The 19,388-nt window shown below is 34.9% G+C and overlaps 1 protein-coding gene across 1 annotated transcript in view; it reads right to left on the reverse strand.

The window, feature by feature from the left end:
• LOC126886415 (luciferin 4-monooxygenase-like) overlaps window positions 1-19,388 on the reverse strand; it is a 48,132-nt gene that overhangs the window by 12,666 nt on the left and 16,078 nt on the right. The gene's annotated exons all lie outside the window — the stretch shown is intronic.

Raw genomic sequence — 19,388 nt, forward strand, 5'->3', positions numbered from 1 at the left:
AAAAAAAGTTATTCTTCATAAAATGCTCTCCCTGGTTTAAATCTAAGATACAATCATCAGATATCAAACTTTTTAAATTTTATATGAGGTATGTAAAAAATATGAATTTTTCTTAAGAGTTAAGTGCCTTTATTATTCACAATATTTTAATTATAAGGATGTAATTGAACACTAAAACAATTTTTTTAATTCCAAACAACTTTTCTTAATAACAATTTTCGATATTGTGAAATGTAAATGTATTTTACTCTTGAGTGAAATTCATATTTTTTGACATACCTCGTATAACATTAATTAAATTTGATATTTGATGATTGCATCATAGATTATATACGATGCAGAGTATTTTATAAAGAATAACTTTTTTTCGTAAAACTGATAATAAAAAAGTTATCAATAGGTTCCAAGTTACTCAGACATACTGTATAAGAGCTAAAAAAAATTTTTTTGCTAAACATTTATTATTATTAAAGCTTATTATTAAATGTATTTTAGGTAAGCTTTACAGAAAAAAGTTTTGATCACTTTGTATAAACATTTTTTAGCTGGTAATTTTCGGTTTTTGTATTACATTTTTGTTATCTTTTTTATGCTTGGTTGCACCAACAGATCTTAAGATCCAGCTTAGCTAAGCTCTACTTATAGATAGGGCCTCCTTGAGTATCACTTACGTTGCACCATAATTTTAGATTCTTACCTTATTATCAATTATATCTATTATTATATTATGGTATTCTTATTGTAATATATTATAATTATATTATATTAATTCTTATGATATTCTCGATCTGTTGGTCTGTTGGTGCAACCGGGCTTTAATTTTCTTAAAAAGAAATAGTTTATTTCGTTTCTAAAGTGAAATAATTCAGTGCATTTTAAAGATTACATCCTAAAAAGCACTTATAAAACTGTAATAGATATGTTCAAACTTGAGTAATACCGTCTTAAAGTGGTAGTAATTCTATAAAACTACGAAGATTTCAAAAATTACAATTTTTGAGACGTCATATCATTTGAATTAAATTTTTGAGATTTTTTTGAATGAAACATCATTCAGTAAGATGCTTGAAAGGTAAGTTGTGCAAAATTGAGGGTTTTATAAGAAAAATTTTATTAGTTACACATTTTTAAATCATTTTTAAACAAAATTCATGTAAGGCTCACTTTCCGCCCACACCGTACTTATGCCCATACATTTTATTTATTTCTATTGTAACCATAAGATCGCTTAATTATTCTTCTTTCATGTTCAATCCGTAAAATTTTATTTGATCAATTAGTTAAAGAATTACATTAAAATAGCTCAACCGTGCACTTCGCCTTACGTTAGTGTACAGTGCGCCAATGTTTGTGAGAAGGGCTTTAGCGTTATAAATAAAAAATTATAGAAGATACAGATTTAATTTTAGAAAATTCTTTGTATAAGGTTTTACTTATAAAATTTTCTGAATTTTTGAATGGTCAAATCAGTTTTTTTCTAAAATTTATATTTTCGGAGTTATTTAAAACATCATCTAATTTCGTAGTTCATTTGTTTAATAAAAAATAAACCACCCACTTCTCGAGTCAAACTTTTTGATATGTTGTTTATTAAACATTGCTTAATGACATTATAAAAAGTTCTATCTTGTTTGATTTTTTCCGAAGTGAACACATCGGTGAGCACAATCTATATGCACTCCCCTAATTGTTTCCTAAGTTTTTTACCGTTAACAGTTTTTTAAACTGAATAAATAAACATAAGTGCATATAAAGATGTTGGTAGACAATGCAAATGTTGCTAGTAGGTACATGCAAAAGATTGGCAGAATAAATAATATAGGTCCACTTTCCTCAAAGGGTCTGAGTTAACCTACGGTTTAGACAGTTTCCAACCGTAAATAACATGGACATATATTTTGTTATTTAGCATTTTTATATGACGTTCTATATCATTTAAGTATTGTTTTTGTCTCTCAGATAATAACTTATTTAATTGTTTTACATTTTTTTCTCTTAGATGATAACTTATATTATTTAGTTGTGTTATGTTTAAAATATAGCACTGATGGTAACCAATAAAACTGAACTTTATCATGATTACTTCACATTCCACTTTTTAAAATACAACAGAAATGAGGCATATTATATTTTTAAATTAATTCTTCTAGAGAAAATATTAAATTAATTATTATACAAAACAAAATTACAAAGAAACTCAACTAAAATTACCTAAAACATGTTAAGAACTGATAGAAGAACATTTATGTTTACCTCCCAGCATCCATATTGATTTAATTTTGACAGCACGTTGGAATGCCCTATTAAAATGTTTGTAAAATACAAGTAGTATAATCGTGGTTTAATCATGGATGAAATAATCAAAAGCGTCAACAAAGGAAGAGGATACATAATGGTAAAAAAAAAAAGTAAAAATACTCTGTTACGCAGACGACTCAATATTGATAGCTTAAGATGAAGATAGTCTGCAAAGATTAATCCACAAATTTAACATAAAAGCAAAAGAATTCAATATGACAATTTCATCTCAGAACACTAAAACAACAGTAATCAGTAAAGAACCAATCCAGATGTAAAATAGAAATTGATGTTACCAGTATTAAACATACCTTGGAATTAAATTGTAAAGCTACGTAGACATGGACAAAGAAGTGAGATATCAGGTACAAAAAGCAAATAGGCGAAACCGACATATTAACACTGAGATGAAGTCAAGCATTTATAAAGCCAGTGTATGACCCATAATGACATATGCATCCGAAACAAGACTCGATACAGCCACAACACAAAGACTAGTAGAAACGGCAGAGATGAGAATACTGAGAAAATTTGTAGGAAATATGCTGAGAGATCGACAGAGGAGTGAAGACATTAGAAGATAATGTAACGTACAGTGTATAAATAAATGGACAATAAAAAGTAAAAATATAATGGAATCACCACATAAGAATGGGGGAGACACGTGTGGTCAAAATAGTAAGAGATAAATCACCAATCGGCAGAAGAAGTATCGGCCGACCGCGCAAAATATGGAATGACAACCTTCCATAGAGGTATCAATCCGCCAATGAACAAGCAGAATTGCTTATAAAGAAGGAGAAAAGAAGAAGAAAAAGACAAGGAACTTCTTACCGGCTACCTGCGCGCAATAACATATAATAGACCGGTCTAGTTAGACTCAAAAATAGGAGTGAGGCTACAATAATTACCATCAAGCTGAAAATTGGCAGGATTGTTCAAAATACCATCCATCATAAATGAAATCTAAAAAGTCCTCATAAATCCAACCCGTGCTAAAAAATTTACGCGGGGTCAAACGTCACCAAATATGGTTTTTAGCGATTTTCAGCGAAACGGTAAGTTTTATCGTAAAATTAATTTTACAAAAAATGTAGGTTAGATAATTATCAAAGGTAATACCACGAGTCCTCTAAATTTTATCGATAATTTTTTTTGTTTTCACGAAAACTTCTTTATTTGGTAAAATTACGAAAACAAACCGAATGATAAAATCACGAGTCCAAAGGACGAGTGATTTTATCCATCTCGGTTTGTTTGAGTGATTTTACCCTAAATAAAGAAGTTTAAGTATGAAAACGAAAAAATTTATCAAGCAAAATTTAGAGGACGAGTGGTATTTGAAAAGATTATTTTGTGAACCAATATGTATTATTAGTAAATACGGGCATCTGTGAAATATTTTTAAGACAACTAGGATCAATGTCTTAAGTAGGTTATAGATAAATTATTTTATGATTTAAAAATGAACCAATTTATTTATTATACTGTTAATACATAAAAAACTGTTTAAATCGAAAATGAACAATTATTAAAAACACAATTTTTATAATTAATATGAGATTTTCCAATGTCGTTCGTAACGTATCATGTGAAATTTAGGGTACCTTAAGTTTTATCAGGGAAGAGACTGTTTTATCAAGGAAGAGGCTGTTTTATCAGTATTACACTCAATGATTGGCTAGAACGACGCGTGGTGATTGGCTGAAAAAGCAAAAACGTCAGAATTTGACAGGTGAAAAAAATAATCTACAAAAAATATTTTAATAGTTTTTTTCCTTAGAGCCACTGTTTTTGAGATACAACGATTCAAAGAGTTGAAAGACTTCTAATCGTCATAATATATATGTATTAGTTACACCAGGTATATACATCACTGAAACTGTAATACAAGTAAACATAATATTCTATCGGTCAACTTAACTTATATTACACATAATAATATAAGATTATAAATATGATAATGTTTCTACTATACAGCTTGCGGTCTACCGAGGGATGCAATATACAGGGTGTAACGAAAATACAGGTCATAAATTGAATCGCATATTCTGGGACCAAAAATAGTTTGATTAAACCTAACTTTCCTTAGTACAAATGTGTATATAAAAAAGTTACAACCTTTTGAAATTACAAAATGAAAATCGATTTTTTCCAATATATCGAAAACTATTAAATATTTTTTATTGAAAATGAACATATGGCATTCTTATGACACTAGCATCTTAGTAAAAAATTATAGTGAAATTTGGACACCCTATAAAAATTTTATGGGTTTTTTTAGTTCCTTTAAACCCCCCAAACTTTTGTGTACGTTTCAATTAAATTATTATTGTAGTACCATTACTTGAACACAATATTTTTAAAACTTTTTTGGCTCTTGGTACTTTTTCGAAAAGTCAGTTTTTATCGAGACATTTTGAATATTTTTCTAATCCACCACATATTTATATATGGTTAAGTACGATTATGGAGACTTGGTAATAATATGAAAATTTATGTATGATTTACATTTTTAGGTATATTTTGAACCGTATTAAAAAAGAAGACATATCTCGATAAAAGGTGCCTTCTCGAAAAAATACAAAGAGGCAAAAAAGTTTTAGAAACACTGTGTTTAACTAATGGTACCGCAGCAATATTTTAATTGGAACGTACACAAACATTTTGGGGACTTAAAAGAACAAAACCCCCATAAAATTTTTATGTAAACATATTAAAAAATAAGCCTCAACTCCATAAAAACTGCCTTATCGAAAAAATAATAAGAGGCAAAAAAGTTTTAAGAATATTGAATTTAACTAACGGTACCACAATAATAATTTAATTGAGACCTACACAAAAGTTTGGGGGCGTTTAAGGGAACAAAACCCCCATAAAATTTTTATATGGTGCACAAATTTCACTATAATTTTTCTTTAAGATGCTCCTGCCATAAGAATGCCATATATCCATTTTCAATAAAAAATCTCTAATAGTTTTCGATATATTCGAAAAAATCGATTTTCATTTTGTGATTTCAAAGGGCTATAACTTTTTTTATGTGCATATTTGTACTAAGGTAAGTTAGGTTCATTCGAACTATTTTTGATCCCAGAATATGTGATTTAATTTATGACCTGTATTTTTGTTACACCCTGTATAAGCTGTATTATATTACAGTGCCAACAAAAAAATTTTTACGAAGTGAATGTAACGCGAAAATAATAAGAATTATTTGAATTTTACGGCTTAATCTCAAGTTTTAAGAGCTGAGCGTATGGGGGATTGGAAAGCTCATTTAAACTGCCTTCGATAAATGCTTCCTAATTTTCACGCGTCTGGACATTTTTCTTATGATAAGTCTGCACACCTATATTTACAAGATATGCTACAATTACAGAACTTGATAGATCCTGAAGTTTACGAAAAATTTACAGAAGGATTTTTCGCTGTTAGACGTTCAGACAAATTGGAACTTCAACAGATATGGTGATTGAGCAGTCAATGATGAAAGCTATGAAAACAGATGGAGGTATTGCTCGAGGTAGAAGTACGAAAGAGAGTGTCATAAGTAAATGGGTTTTTAGTAAGCATGCAATGAATACAGTTTGTGAAAGACTAGAAGATCTAGCTAATGTTAGAATGGATACCACTGAGCAGCATGTTGATGCAAGTGATTCACGATTAAAAAAAATGCAAAAGATATACAGAAACTTCTTGAGTGGTTCTCCACGCATGATCCTTTTCCAGAGGTTGACAAAATTGTATCTATTGCAAGTGGTGTCGTTGGTGATAGTACAATTAATTGTTATAAAGCTCGTGAAATTGGGCTTGACTTTATGTCAAAAATAGCAGGACTAACATTTAACAATATTAAATTAAAACGCGCTGACAAAGTAGTCCCTTTTTAGCTATGAATAGTACCATAAAAGTTCGCGATAAAAAAGTACCTGTTTACCCTGTATTATTGTTTCAACGAATGAGTATTACTGCGGCATTTCAAGATGAAATTGAAGAATATTTTGGCTATGAACTGGCTCCATACCCTTTATCATTGTTTGACGACATTGGAATGCGTAAAACACAATAGTCTGCCATTTACGATTGTTTCAGAAGGTAAATATTAATATTAATAACATAACAGCGACATACATCGTAAAGCTGCAGAACAACGTCGTAGAATTTCAGCAACATCTTCATCTTATAATATTTTATTTGATCAATCTATGACAGTATCTACCACTCAACAGAAATTTCTTGCAAATGCTCACAACAAATCTCGGTTCATTTCAATGCTGAAAAATAAGTTTATTGCTGAAAATATATCGGTAAAACAAGCTAGTAATGATGCTGACGTAATGATAATTGAAACAACCATAAAGCAATTCAATTTAACAAATACAACTATTGTTGTAGGTGAAGATTAGGGCACATCAAAGAAACATGAAACGTAAATTACGTTTCATGGAAATAAAACACTGCTAAACAAATATACGTCCGGCCATTTATGAAACTCTCTGAAAATAAAAATGTGTCATGAGCATGAATCACATTTGTTTCATTGGTAGGTGGACTTTATAATTTTTTTAGCAGTGTTTTGTTTTCATGAAACATGTTTTACCTTTCATGTTTCATGTTTTTCGTTTCATGTTTCTTTGGTGTGCGGCTTGTCGTATTACTCGTATTACTCACTGGTAGAACTCCAATCGAAAAAACTATCTTCTTTTTAAAACCTGGAAAAGCTCAACACCAATCGTAATATATATTCATCGAAAAGTTTATCTAATTTTGCAAAATGTCAAAATCATATACTATTTTTACACGCAATAACTGACTGTGATACGACATCTGCATTTTTCAGGAGGGGTAAAACGACTGTTTTTAAAATGTTTGAAAAACAAGATTTACTTGAATGTGCTGAATTTAAAAAAAAAACTAATTCAACTCCACAAGAAGTTATTTCCAAAGGAATTAGCTTTCTTCTCTCTATGTATGGAGCGTCTAAGAAAACTACGTGCTTAGATAAGTTTCGATATGCATGTTTTTTTAAAAGTACTCGAAACAAAAAACAAGTGCAGTTATCTTGTCTTCCTCCAACCGCAACATCTTTTTCGGGTATATTACCAAGTTCAAATGTGGCTTGGTTATCAGCTAGATCTAAAAGACTGGGGATGGAAATTAGTCGACAGTTCATTAGAACCAATTCAAACTTTACTCCCCCCTGCGCCGGAAAAACTGCTGAACACAATTTTTTGCAACTGTAAAAAAGGATGTAGCGCTAAATGTGGTTGCAAAAAAGTTGGACTGTTTTGTTCGGTGGCATGCACTAATTGTCAAAACCGGTCGTGCTCCAATGTTGAATCACCAAAAATTGAGGATTCATTTGATTCTATCGAGGAGCCATGCGATGTGTCAATATTGGGAATATTTACTTGCACCCAGGATGAACAAGAAGAAGAAGAAGAAGAACAAGAAGATGAAGAAGAGGAATAAGAACAATGAGAAGAAGAACAAGGGAAGCAGAAGTATTAGAAAATTATGAACCAGTTTGATAAATTTCAAACATAAATTTCAATATCAATTACTAAATAGCTTTAAATTAAACAGAATCATAACAGATCCGTGGAATAGACCTACTGGGGAAACCACGTTAAAAAAACGCGCTAAGTACACTACCTCAAAGGTGGTGTGGAAACGAGTGCGCATATTATGACGATTACCACTTTTTGAATCGTTATATCTCAAAAACGGTGGCTCTCATAGTCCTGTCGCCAGGGGGGGTACAACGGCCTCGTTAATTCAGATGGACTTACCCAAGTTTTTTTTATGTATTTTGACCCGTAGAACACGAATTTTTTGGGTAACAGTTGATCCGGATGTCGATAAGATTGTTATAGACCAAGAACTTGAGGAATCAAATAACAGCGATTTTTGGCAAAACAAAACAATATTTTGTATTTTTTGGGTCATTTTAAGCAAAAAGTATTTCTACAAGTTTTTTAGTAGGATGCACAGTTTTCGGGATAAACGCGGTTGAACTTTCAAAAAATCGAAAAACTGCAATTTTTAAACCCGAATAACTTTTGATTAAAAAATAAAATAGCAATTCTGCTTAGCGCCTTTGAAAGTTCAAGTCAAATTATGTCGGTTTTGATTATTTGCATTGCTAAAAATTTATTGTGTTATTGTTAAACAAAGCTACAAACAACTAGTGCGTGAGTGATGTTTCTATGATTTCTCATTTAAAATCGAACGAGTAGGTAGAATAGGTACTAGTGCAATCAAGACTATTTCTACGTTACATGCGTTAAAACGCATGTAAAAGCACGGGAAACCCTACGTATTTATAGCTTTGTTAAACAATAAAAAAATAAATTTTTACCAATGCAAATAATCAAAACCGATATAATTTGACTTAAACTTTCAAATGCGGTAAGCAGACTTGCTATTTTATTTTTTAATCAAAAGTTATTCGGGTTCAAAAATTGCAATTTTTCGATTTTTTTAAAGTTCGACCGCGTTTATCTCGAAAACTGTGCATCCTACGAAAAAACTTGTAGAAATATTTTTTACTTAAAATGGCCCAAAAAATACAAAATATTGTTTTGTTTTGCCAAAAATCGCTGTTATTTGATTCCTCAAGTTCTTGGTCTATAACAATCTTATCGACATCCGGATCAACTGTTACCCAAAAAATTCGTGTTCTACGGGTCAAAATACATAAAAAAAACTTGAGTAAGTCCATCTGAATTAACGAGGCCGTTGTACCCCCCCTGGCGACAGGACTATCAGGAAAGAAAGTAAAATGGCATTTTTTATAGATAATTATCTAATCTACATTTTTTGTTAGAACTAATTTTACGATGAAACTTACCGTTTCGCTGAAAATCGCTAAAAACCATATTTGGTGACCTTTGACCTCGCGTAAAATTTTTAGCACGGGTCGGATTTATGAGGACTTTTTAGATTTCATTTATGATGGTATTTTGAACAATCCTGCCAATTTTCAGCTTGATGGTAATTTTTGTAGCCTCGGATGCGTAAGTTGACCGGAGTGTAATACATAGTAAGCTAGTGGCAATTTGACAGTTAGGCCAGTAAATGAACGGGAAATACGGCGATATCGTGTAACTTTAAGGGTCAACTCAGAATTGCGTGAAAACTTGGCTTTAGGTTCTACTTACTTCTACCTACTTACATTATTTTAGGTTCTAACTACTTACACTTCAAAGTTGAACTTGTGCCGTTGGTTGATTTTACTTAGGGGGTGAGAGTCACCCCTTCTCGGGGGTGAAAAAACGCGTGTTTAAAATAAGTTCGGAAATGGAAAAATTGACTAATTCTAAACAACTTTTGTTCCATAGAGTATTTTATGTAAGTCAATACTTTTGGAGTTATTTGCGATTGAAAACGTTTATTTTTCGACAAAAAACACGTTTTCATGCAGTTTTTCGCAGATGACTCAAAAACTAAGTATTTTATCGAAAAAATATTGTTAGCAAAAATGTAGCATAGAAACAAACGAAAAAAGTTGTGTATCCCGTGTATCCGTGAAGTCCATAGATCTCGCATAAGCAAAGTTGTAGAAAAATACGTTCTTATTCGTCAAATTGCAAATCGAATATTTCAACGTGAAAGAACCAAAAAAGCCATTAAAACCATTTAGGGAAAAAGCCATTAAAACTTTTTTAAAGTGTTTAAAAAAAGATTTATTTTTATTTTTTTATATAAGTTTATAGCATTAAAACCAAGCGAGTTACCCTCAAAATAAAGTTGGCCTCCTTTTTTTGGTAAAAAAATCGTGAAAATCTCCCCCTGTTTAGCACCCCAAATGAAATTAATCGTTATCGCTTTACAAACAATTTACTTTACTTATGTATTTTTTAAATAATCTGTAAGTTTCACCGGTAAAGTGCTTATTTTTGAAAGAGTTATAGTTTAAAGGGCTTGAACGACTCACTAATCACGAGTATACAAACTTTGAACAGTCATATTTTTACCAATGTTTGTCTTACAGAAAAACAAAATGAAACTATCATATCCAAAGCAATACCTACATTTCTTTACTCTTTGAAATTTTTCTTATTAATACTGTTTAAGTTATTTTGAAAAAAAAAACACTTTTTCAAAAATTTTAGAAAAATCTTTTTTACCCAAAATTATCAAACTAAATTTACCAAAAAGTAAAGCGGTAACGATTAATTATATTTAAGGTGCTAAATAGGGGGTGATTTTCACGATTTCTTTAACCAAAAAAAATGGGGACCAACTTTATTTTGAGCGTTAACTAGTTTAGCTTAGTTGCTAAAAACTTGTGTAAAAAATAAAAATATAGCTTTTTTAAGTATTTTAAGTTTTTCCCGAAAATTAATTCATTTTTTGGTTATTTCACATTGAAATATTCGATTTGGAATTTGACGAATAAGAACGTATTTTTCATGAGCTACAACTTTGCTTTTACTAGGTTTATAGACTTCATTAATACACGATTTTTTTTTCGTTTTTTTTATAAGCTACATTTTTGTTAGGAATATTTTTTTTAGATAAAATATTTACTTTTTGAGTTATTTCCAAAAAATCGCCTGAAAACGTTGTTTTTTTTTTTGTTGAAAAATTATCATTTTTAATCGCAAATAACTCAAAAAGTATTGACTTACGTAAAAAACTCTATACAACAAAAGTTGCTTAGGATTAGTCAATTTATCCATTTCCGGACTTACTTTAAACGCACGTTTTTTCACCCCCTAGAAGGGGTGAATGCAGGACCTATTTTACCACTAGGCCAGTGAGGCACCTGCCTCGGGCCCGCATTTTAATGGGGCCCGGAAAAATCATCAAAAAATTTTTATTGCAATAAAACAAAATAAATTTTCAAATTTGTCAACTGTGGTCTTAGAACCACATGAGCCACACTTTGAAAATCTTTCTACGTATCATCCACAGTAGAATCAGAGATAAATGTGACGAAGACCAGGATGAAATAAATACAATTTGGCCTTCAGAAATGGACTGGGAACCCGGGTCGCACTCTTTGCACTAAATGTATTATTGTAGAAATGCCGAGAGCAAAGGAAGGACGTATTTGCTGTATTTATTGACTATGAGAAGGCCTTTGATCGAGTCCAACATCACAAATGAATTAAAATATTAATAATTAAGGAGTTGATAGTACGAATCATAGAAAAATTATACTGGAGTCAAACAGCGACAGCTTGCATAAAAATAAAATCAACAGAAATATGCAAAATACAAAGAGGTGTCAGACAGGGTTGTATACTGTCCCCACTGTTATTCAATTTATATTCAAATATAATATTTAAGGAAGCGCTCCATATTTTGGAATGGGGTGTAAAAGTTAATGGAATTCTGATAAATACAATCAGATATGCAGACGATACAGTTATTTTAAGTGATGATATTGTTACGCGATTGACTCTACTATTTTATTTATTTATATTTTTAGGCACTAAGTTTAATTTAAATAATGGAAGACTTACTTATATTATTTTATTTACATCACTTATTTATTTTAATAATTACAAATAACACCAACTAACACATCTAATTTATTTACAAACTTAAATTTATGATTTAATTAACTAAACATAATAATTCCGATAACTAATAAATACATTTCAATACCTTCGATTCGAATACATTAAATTACGCGACGCGCTTCGATCAATGAATGACTGGCCTGCGGACGAATTCCTGTTCTTATATACTTTGACAGCGGTCGTCTCGAACTCCATGGTCGAGGCTCGTATTCTCTATATCCTTCTCTCAGAAATAGGCCAGGTTGTGAGGCCATTTATAATATGTGCACACATTATAAACAACGTCACATTGCCCCCTCCTTAAAAGATGGTTCCTCCTGGAACCTTGTCGGGACTGGAACTGGATGCTGGTATCTGCAACTGGACCCTCTTTTACAACTCCCAGTTGTATAAAAGTGACAGGGGACGGTCTTCTCTCCGCACCAGTAACTATGCGGATTGCAACAGACTAACACCTGGACCTCGGTGTTTTGGAAAATTTCTTCTACCATATTTCGGATAACTCTCCAGTCTAATTGGCTGCATTCTAACTTTGGCATGGCTAACTTTTGCACGTCGGACTCCAACACGTGCTCTCTCAATTGAATTAATGCATCCCATACATCTTGGTAGGTAGGTTGGTCACGGACAGTGTCTTTTGTTACCAGATAGAATAGGTAACGTGATGCATCTTGGAGTTTCAATGCTTTGCCAGGAGCTGGCAGTTGGCATTGAAGTTCTGCAACTCGACCAAACTTCCTTCGGAAGGCGGATGCCAACCCTCGTGCGTCTTTGATACTATCCGGGATGGTATGGGCCAGCGAATAGTCATCGGGAAGTGCGAGAAGATCTCGCTTTTCTTCAGTAGTAACACCATGTCTTGCTTTACCGGTACCTCCATAGGCCCCCATGAACTCTTCAAAGGTAAGGTCAGGTATTCCTCGAATTTGGTTGACTTCCACTTCTTCATCTACGTCGTGGCCTCCCTCGTACGGCGCCAACCGGTTATGGTGGACTATCATCGGCTTTCCCTTAGGAATCTTACTTATTCGGTAGATAACGTCATTAATTTTCTTGACAATGAGGTACGGACCTTCCCAGAACGGCTGCAACTTGGGTGCTACAACCTGTTCGCTTCTTTGGATTATAAAGCCAGACTTTGTCGTTCTCCTTGAAACATCCCCTCTCGGCTTGGGTATCGTATCGTTTCTTCATTCGGTCGCTAGCGATCTGAAGATTAGAACGGACCAACTCATGTATATCGTCCATTCTTCTTCGTAATTCATTCACGTAATCCTCACCAGCAACATCTTCTCCAGGTCGACATCCAAACTCTAGATCACAGGGTAGACGCATCTCACGTCCAAATAGGACTTTTGCTGGTGTTTGGCCGGTTGATTCATTAACAGCAGATCTATAGGCCATTGCGAAGAACGGAAGGTACTGGTCCCAGTTTCGTTGATGATTGGACACCATCTTTGTCAAATACTTGCCGACTGTCTTATTTATACGCTCCACCATTCCATCCGATTGCGGGTGATAGGACGTGGTTCTTGTCTTCTTCATGACTAGTTTATCACAGATTCCCTGAAATAGATCGCTCTCAAAGTTCCTCCCTTGGTCACTATGGATCTCCAGAGGCACTCCAAATCGGCTGATGCAGTCTTTGATTAACACATCTGCAATAGTGGCGGCCTTCTGGTCTGGAATTGCGTGGATCTCAACCCACTTCGTGAAGGAATCCATTACCACCAACATGTATTTGCATCCATTGTCACTTTCTGGAAATGGCCCGGCAATATCCAAAGCTATTCTTTCAAACGGACTTTCAACATTGTACTGTCTCATAGGAGCCTTTCTTTTCCGGTAGGGTCCGTTACTTGTAGCACAGGTAGTACATTTCTTACACCAGTCCTTCACATCGTCGGAACTATTCATCCAATAAAATCGTTCCCGAATTCTCTGAAGGGTCTTCTTTACACCAAAATGCCCTCCTGATGGACTGTCGTGTAACTGACGAAGTACTTCGGCTACTCTGCTCTTTGGAATCACCAACTGTGTTCTCCTCACTGAACCATCATCATTTTCTATTACTCGTTTAAGCAAGCTGTCTTCCAATACGTCTTAACTACTGAGCCTAGGCTTGATATTTCTTGCCAAGATGGTCGACGATTTTCTTCTTTCCATTTTCGAATCTTCTGTAAAACTGGATATTTTTCTTGTTCTTCCTTGATCTTGGTAGGCGTCCACTCGTCGTTGACCACTGTTGTTCTTAGTACTGCTGCTTCCTTTGACTCTGTTTTGTTGCAATGGGAACATTCTGCTGGACACGGTCTTCTAGATAGAGAATCAGCGTTCCTGTGGCTAACTCCGGCCCGATGCTCGATCTTGAAATCATATTCTTGAAGTCGTTCAATCCATCTGGCTATCTGACCCTCTGGATTCTTAAACTGCATTAACCATTTAAGGGCGGCATGGTCGGTTCGGATTAGAAACTTCCTTCCGTAGAGGTATTGATAGAAGTGTTCCACTGATTTTACTACTGCTAGAAGTTCTCTTCTCGTGACGCAATAATTTCGTTCAGGTTTTGAAAGCACTTTACTAAAATATCCAAGGACTCGTTCCTGTCCTCCTTGGATCTGCGACAGCACTCCTCCAATTCCCACATTGCTTGCATCCGTATCTAAGATGAACTATCCTTCTGGCAGTGGATACCCTAATATTGGCGCTGTAATTAAATGCCTCTTCAAAGTTTCAAAGGCCGTTTGGCAGTCTCCATCCCAGCAATAATCCCTTGCTTCCTCTGTAAGTCGCGTTAATGGCTTAGCAATATCTGCAAACTTCTTAATGAATCTCCGGTAGTATGTACATAGTCCCAGAAAACTTCTCACTTGATGTTTATCAGTTGGTTCAGGCCATTCCTTAATAGAATCGATTTTTCCTTTATCCACGGCCACTCCTTCTTTGCTGACTATATGACCTAAATAATTGACTTTACTTTGAAATAACTGGCATTTCTTGGGATTTAACATTAACTGGGCAGCTTTAAGTCGATTAAAAACGTCTTCTAAATTCTTCAGGTGGTCTTCAAACGTCTCTCCCAAAACGATTATGTCGTCTAAATACACCAGGCACGTTTTCCAGGATAACCCTCTCAACAAATTTTCCATAAGCCTCTCAAATGTCGCAGGAGCGTTACAGAGTCCAAACGGCATAACGTTGAATTCCCATAATCCAGATCTTGTCGTAAAGGCCGTCTTCTCTTTGTCCACTGGATCCATTTCTACCTGCCAATATCCAGACTTCAAGTCCAACGTAGAAAACAATTTACTTCCAGCCAATGTGTCCAACGTGTCGTCGATCCGAGGCAGAGGATAACTTTTTATAATAATAAATAACTTTAATCTTTCTTGGTAACATTGTTCAACAAACGGTAGTCCACACAGAACCTCGTAGTTCCATCTTTCTTCTTGACCAGGACCACCGAAGAGACCCATGGGCTCGTAGAAGTTTCTATCACCCCGTCTTTCTTCATTTCTTGAACAATCCTTTCAGCTTCCTCTCTCTTCGCCTGTGGTAATTGTCGAGCTGATTGACGAATTGGCCTAGCGGTACCAGTGTCAATTTTATGTTTGACAACTGTCGTTCTTCCTGTCTTTCCTCCTTTCGGTACGAATATGTCACGATATTGCCTAAGAAATTCCCTTAATTTCCTTTTTTCCATTTGATTTAGAGATTGGCCTGCAACTGCAACCATTTGGTCGAACTTATCGTTGGAATTATCTGATGTTGTCGTCTGACGGATTATGGACGTCACGGGTACACAAGTTCCTACTTTTGTCTCCTTCTTGATGGTCACTTGGTAGTCATTGACATTAATCAATCTCACGGGAATTTCTTTAGCAGAAGTAACCAATTCCTTTCCAATTATGATTCCTCGGCCAACCTCCTCGTCGTGGTTCCATGGCTCCATCATAACAGGCGTTCCTTCTTCTACAGTTCCCTGTAGCCGCGCTACGATGATCGTTTCACTCCTCGCAGGCACAACTGTATCTTCTTTAATGGCTGCTAGCACAGTTCTGTCATCATGTGGATAAAGAAATACCTCCTCTTTGCCAACTTTGATTACCCTATTCTTAAAATCCAATTGAAATCCATGCAAATTCATTACGTCCATTCCTAATATCACATCTTCTTCGATGTCTGCAACTATGACAGTATGGACGAACTTTTCTGCTCCAATCCCTAATTGTATCTGGATTTCTCCATGGGTGTTGGCGTTTTCATCTGTGGCAGTCCGCAGTCGCAACCTCGTTGGTAAGAGTTTCTTACGGCTGTTTAAAACTGACGGTCGCATAATGGTCCTGGTCGCTCCGGTATCCACCAACAATGTATACTTTTTACCATTTATTTCTCCATCCACATATACACTATCTTCACGACATTTCAAAGAAACTATTAGTATGAGAGGGTCTTTGGAAAAGTTGCGGGTCGAAGCTGCCCCCCTAAGGCCGACCCGTTCTAGTTTTCCTGCTGGTGAGTCTCTTGATTGTTATTGTACCTAGGGTACTTACACGAACTCCGTACGTGTCCTATTTCACCACAGTTCCAGCACCTTATGGTCTTCGTTTTCTTGGATGCAATGTCTTTCATCATATTAACAAGGTGGTCAAGTTTGTCCTCATCCTGTTCCTCTTTCACAGTCCTCACTTTACTGTACCCACCAGAGGCCTGGGTAGCTGATTCGTATTCGAGAGCGGCAGATAAGACATCGACCAGCGTCTTGTGACGAGCTAATCGCACTGTTCTTTGCATTTCATGATCACGAAGGCCATCAATAAATGTTTGAACAGCCAACTTTTCCATCATGTCTTCGGGAGCTGTTGGATATGCATATCGTACCAACCTGGCAATATCGACCTCGTATTCTTGAAGAGCTTCATCTTTCTTTTGTCTTCGATTTTTAAACTGCGACTGATAGACATGCTCTAAATGTTCGTGCCCGTATCGCATATTCAGTCTCTTTTTCAGCTGCTCGAAGTCATCTGTCTCCTCTACGGCTATGGTCTGGAGGACATCCAAAGCGTCGCCTCGAAGAGCAATAGTGAGGTTTACAGATTTTTCTTTTTCGGACCATCCGTTCGCTCTGGCCGCCGATTCGAACTGTTTCATGTAGTTGTTCCATGATGACTTTCCGTCGAAATTTGGCACCTTAACACGAGCATGACCTACACTCCCTTCAACTATCGACCGTGGCTCCAATTTATATTTGGTTTCATCATCTTTAATATCTGTTAAGATGGGTTCCACCACTTTGTCCATTTTTTCAGTTTCCTCCAGTTTCTTTTCTATTTCCTTGATCTTTTCTTCAAAAGTAGATTTTATGGACGATATCTTGTCGTCAAAATCCGAAGTGACTTTAGAGATCTCGGTAGTCATCTTGCTTTCAAGGGATGAAATATCACCCGAAACTTTCGAAATGTCACTAGAAACTTTTTTCTCTAACGATGTAATGTCTCCGGAAACTTTGTTCTCTAACGATGCAATGTCTGTCGAAACTTTCAAAACATCCGAGGAAACTTGGGAGATTTCACTAGAAACTTTGGTCTCCAACGACGTAATGTCTGTCGAAACTTTGTTCTCTAACGATGTAATTGACGAAATCAAAGCAGCATGATTGTCTTCAAACAAATAGGTTTCTGGATCTTGACCCTCTTCCTGAAGAGCGTTCTTTAGACGTTCGACTAGATCAGCCTTTTTTCCAGTAGAACTCAGGTCCCTTTCTTCCAATTCAAGTCTCAGGTCTGCAATTTTTAGCTTACACAAGGTAGACATGATCACACACTTTATTTATTACGATTTATATATTATTTATTTTTAAAGTATCCTCACTTCTGCACCATTTGTTACGCGATTGACTCTACTATTTTATTTATTTATATCTTTAGGCACTAAGTTTAATTTAAATAAAGGAAGACTTACTTATATTATTTTATTTACATCACTTATTTATTTTAATAATTACAAATAACACCAACTAACACATCTAATTTATTTACAAACTCAAATTTATGATTTAATTAACTAAACATAATAATTCCGATAACTAATAAATACATTTCAATACCTTCGATTCGAATACATTAAATTACGCGACGCGCTTCGATCAATGAATGACTGGCCTGCCGACGAATTCCTGTTCTTATATACTTTGACAGCGGTCGTCTCGAATTCCATGGTCGAGGCTCGTATTCTCTAGATCCTTCTCTCAGAAATAGGCCAGGTTGTGAGACCATTTATAATATGTGCCCACATTATAAACAACGTCACAATATGAATAGATTACAACACCTTTTAAATGCCATTGACACAGTGGGAAGAGAGTTTGGCCTAAACATAAACCGTTCAAAAACAAAATACATAGTATTTAGCAGTTTGGCCCATCAAGATTCACAGTTATATGTTGATGGTCATATAATTCAAAGAGTACCCAGTTTTAAATATCTTGGTTGTCATATTACTGAACAACTAGATCCAGATAAAGAGATAAAATGTAGAATCGAGAAAGCCCGCACGACATTTTTAAAAATGAGGTCATTCTTCTGTAATAATAACTTGCAACTTAAACTTCGAAAGTGCATGATTAAATGTAGTCCTCTTGTATGGTGTCGAAGCATAGACATTAAAAATATCGACCATTAATCGCTTGGAGGCCTTTGAACTGTGGCTGCACAGACGTACACTGAAAATACCATGGACGGCTACTCTGACAAGTGTGGCAGTCCTTAAGAGAGCAAATGCTGCCCGCGAGCTGCTTGATAACATCAAATATAGAAAGATGGCCTATTTTGGACACGTAGTAAGGGGAGACCGGTATAATATTCTTCAATTTATTATGATGGGTAAAATCGAAGGACGCAGTGGAATATTGGTAGAAAGCAGGCCTCTTGGTTGAAGAATATCCGGGAGTGGACAGGAATAAAGAAAGCAGAACAACTATTTAGAATAACTGGAGACAGAGACAGTTTCGCCATGTTAATCGCCAACGTCAAGAGGACTTGATAGGGCACGTTAAGAAGAAGAAGAAGGTCTTAGAACAATTAAAAAATTTGATATCAATATTAACTAATAAACTTAATTAATATTATTATTAAATTATATTTAGGGGCCCGAAAAGTATGTAGTGCCTCTGGCCTGATTTGAAGTAAAATAGGTTCTGGGTGAATGTCACCCTCCAAATAAAAGCAACAAACGGCACAAATTCAGATTTGAAGTGGAGGGTAGTAGAACCTACATCCAAATTTTCATGTAATTCGGAGTTGACCCTGAAAATTACACTCCAAAACGGTCATTTACTGTTACTGGGCTAATTATACAGTATGGAGAGACAATCATAAATCCACAGAGAACGACAGTTCTCACCAGTGGCGCACAACACCCCTACAAGCGACACTATATATACACGAAATTTTCGATTTTCTAAACCTGACTGAATTGAAAACTGGGCCAAATCCCATCTTAAAGTTTAGGAAAAGACTAGTCCATCCATATGTTACCTCTCCATTTTGGTCC

This window comes from Diabrotica virgifera, chromosome 6 (genome assembly GCF_917563875.1).
Source record: "Diabrotica virgifera virgifera chromosome 6, PGI_DIABVI_V3a".
Taxonomy (NCBI): domain Eukaryota; kingdom Metazoa; phylum Arthropoda; class Insecta; order Coleoptera; family Chrysomelidae; genus Diabrotica; species Diabrotica virgifera.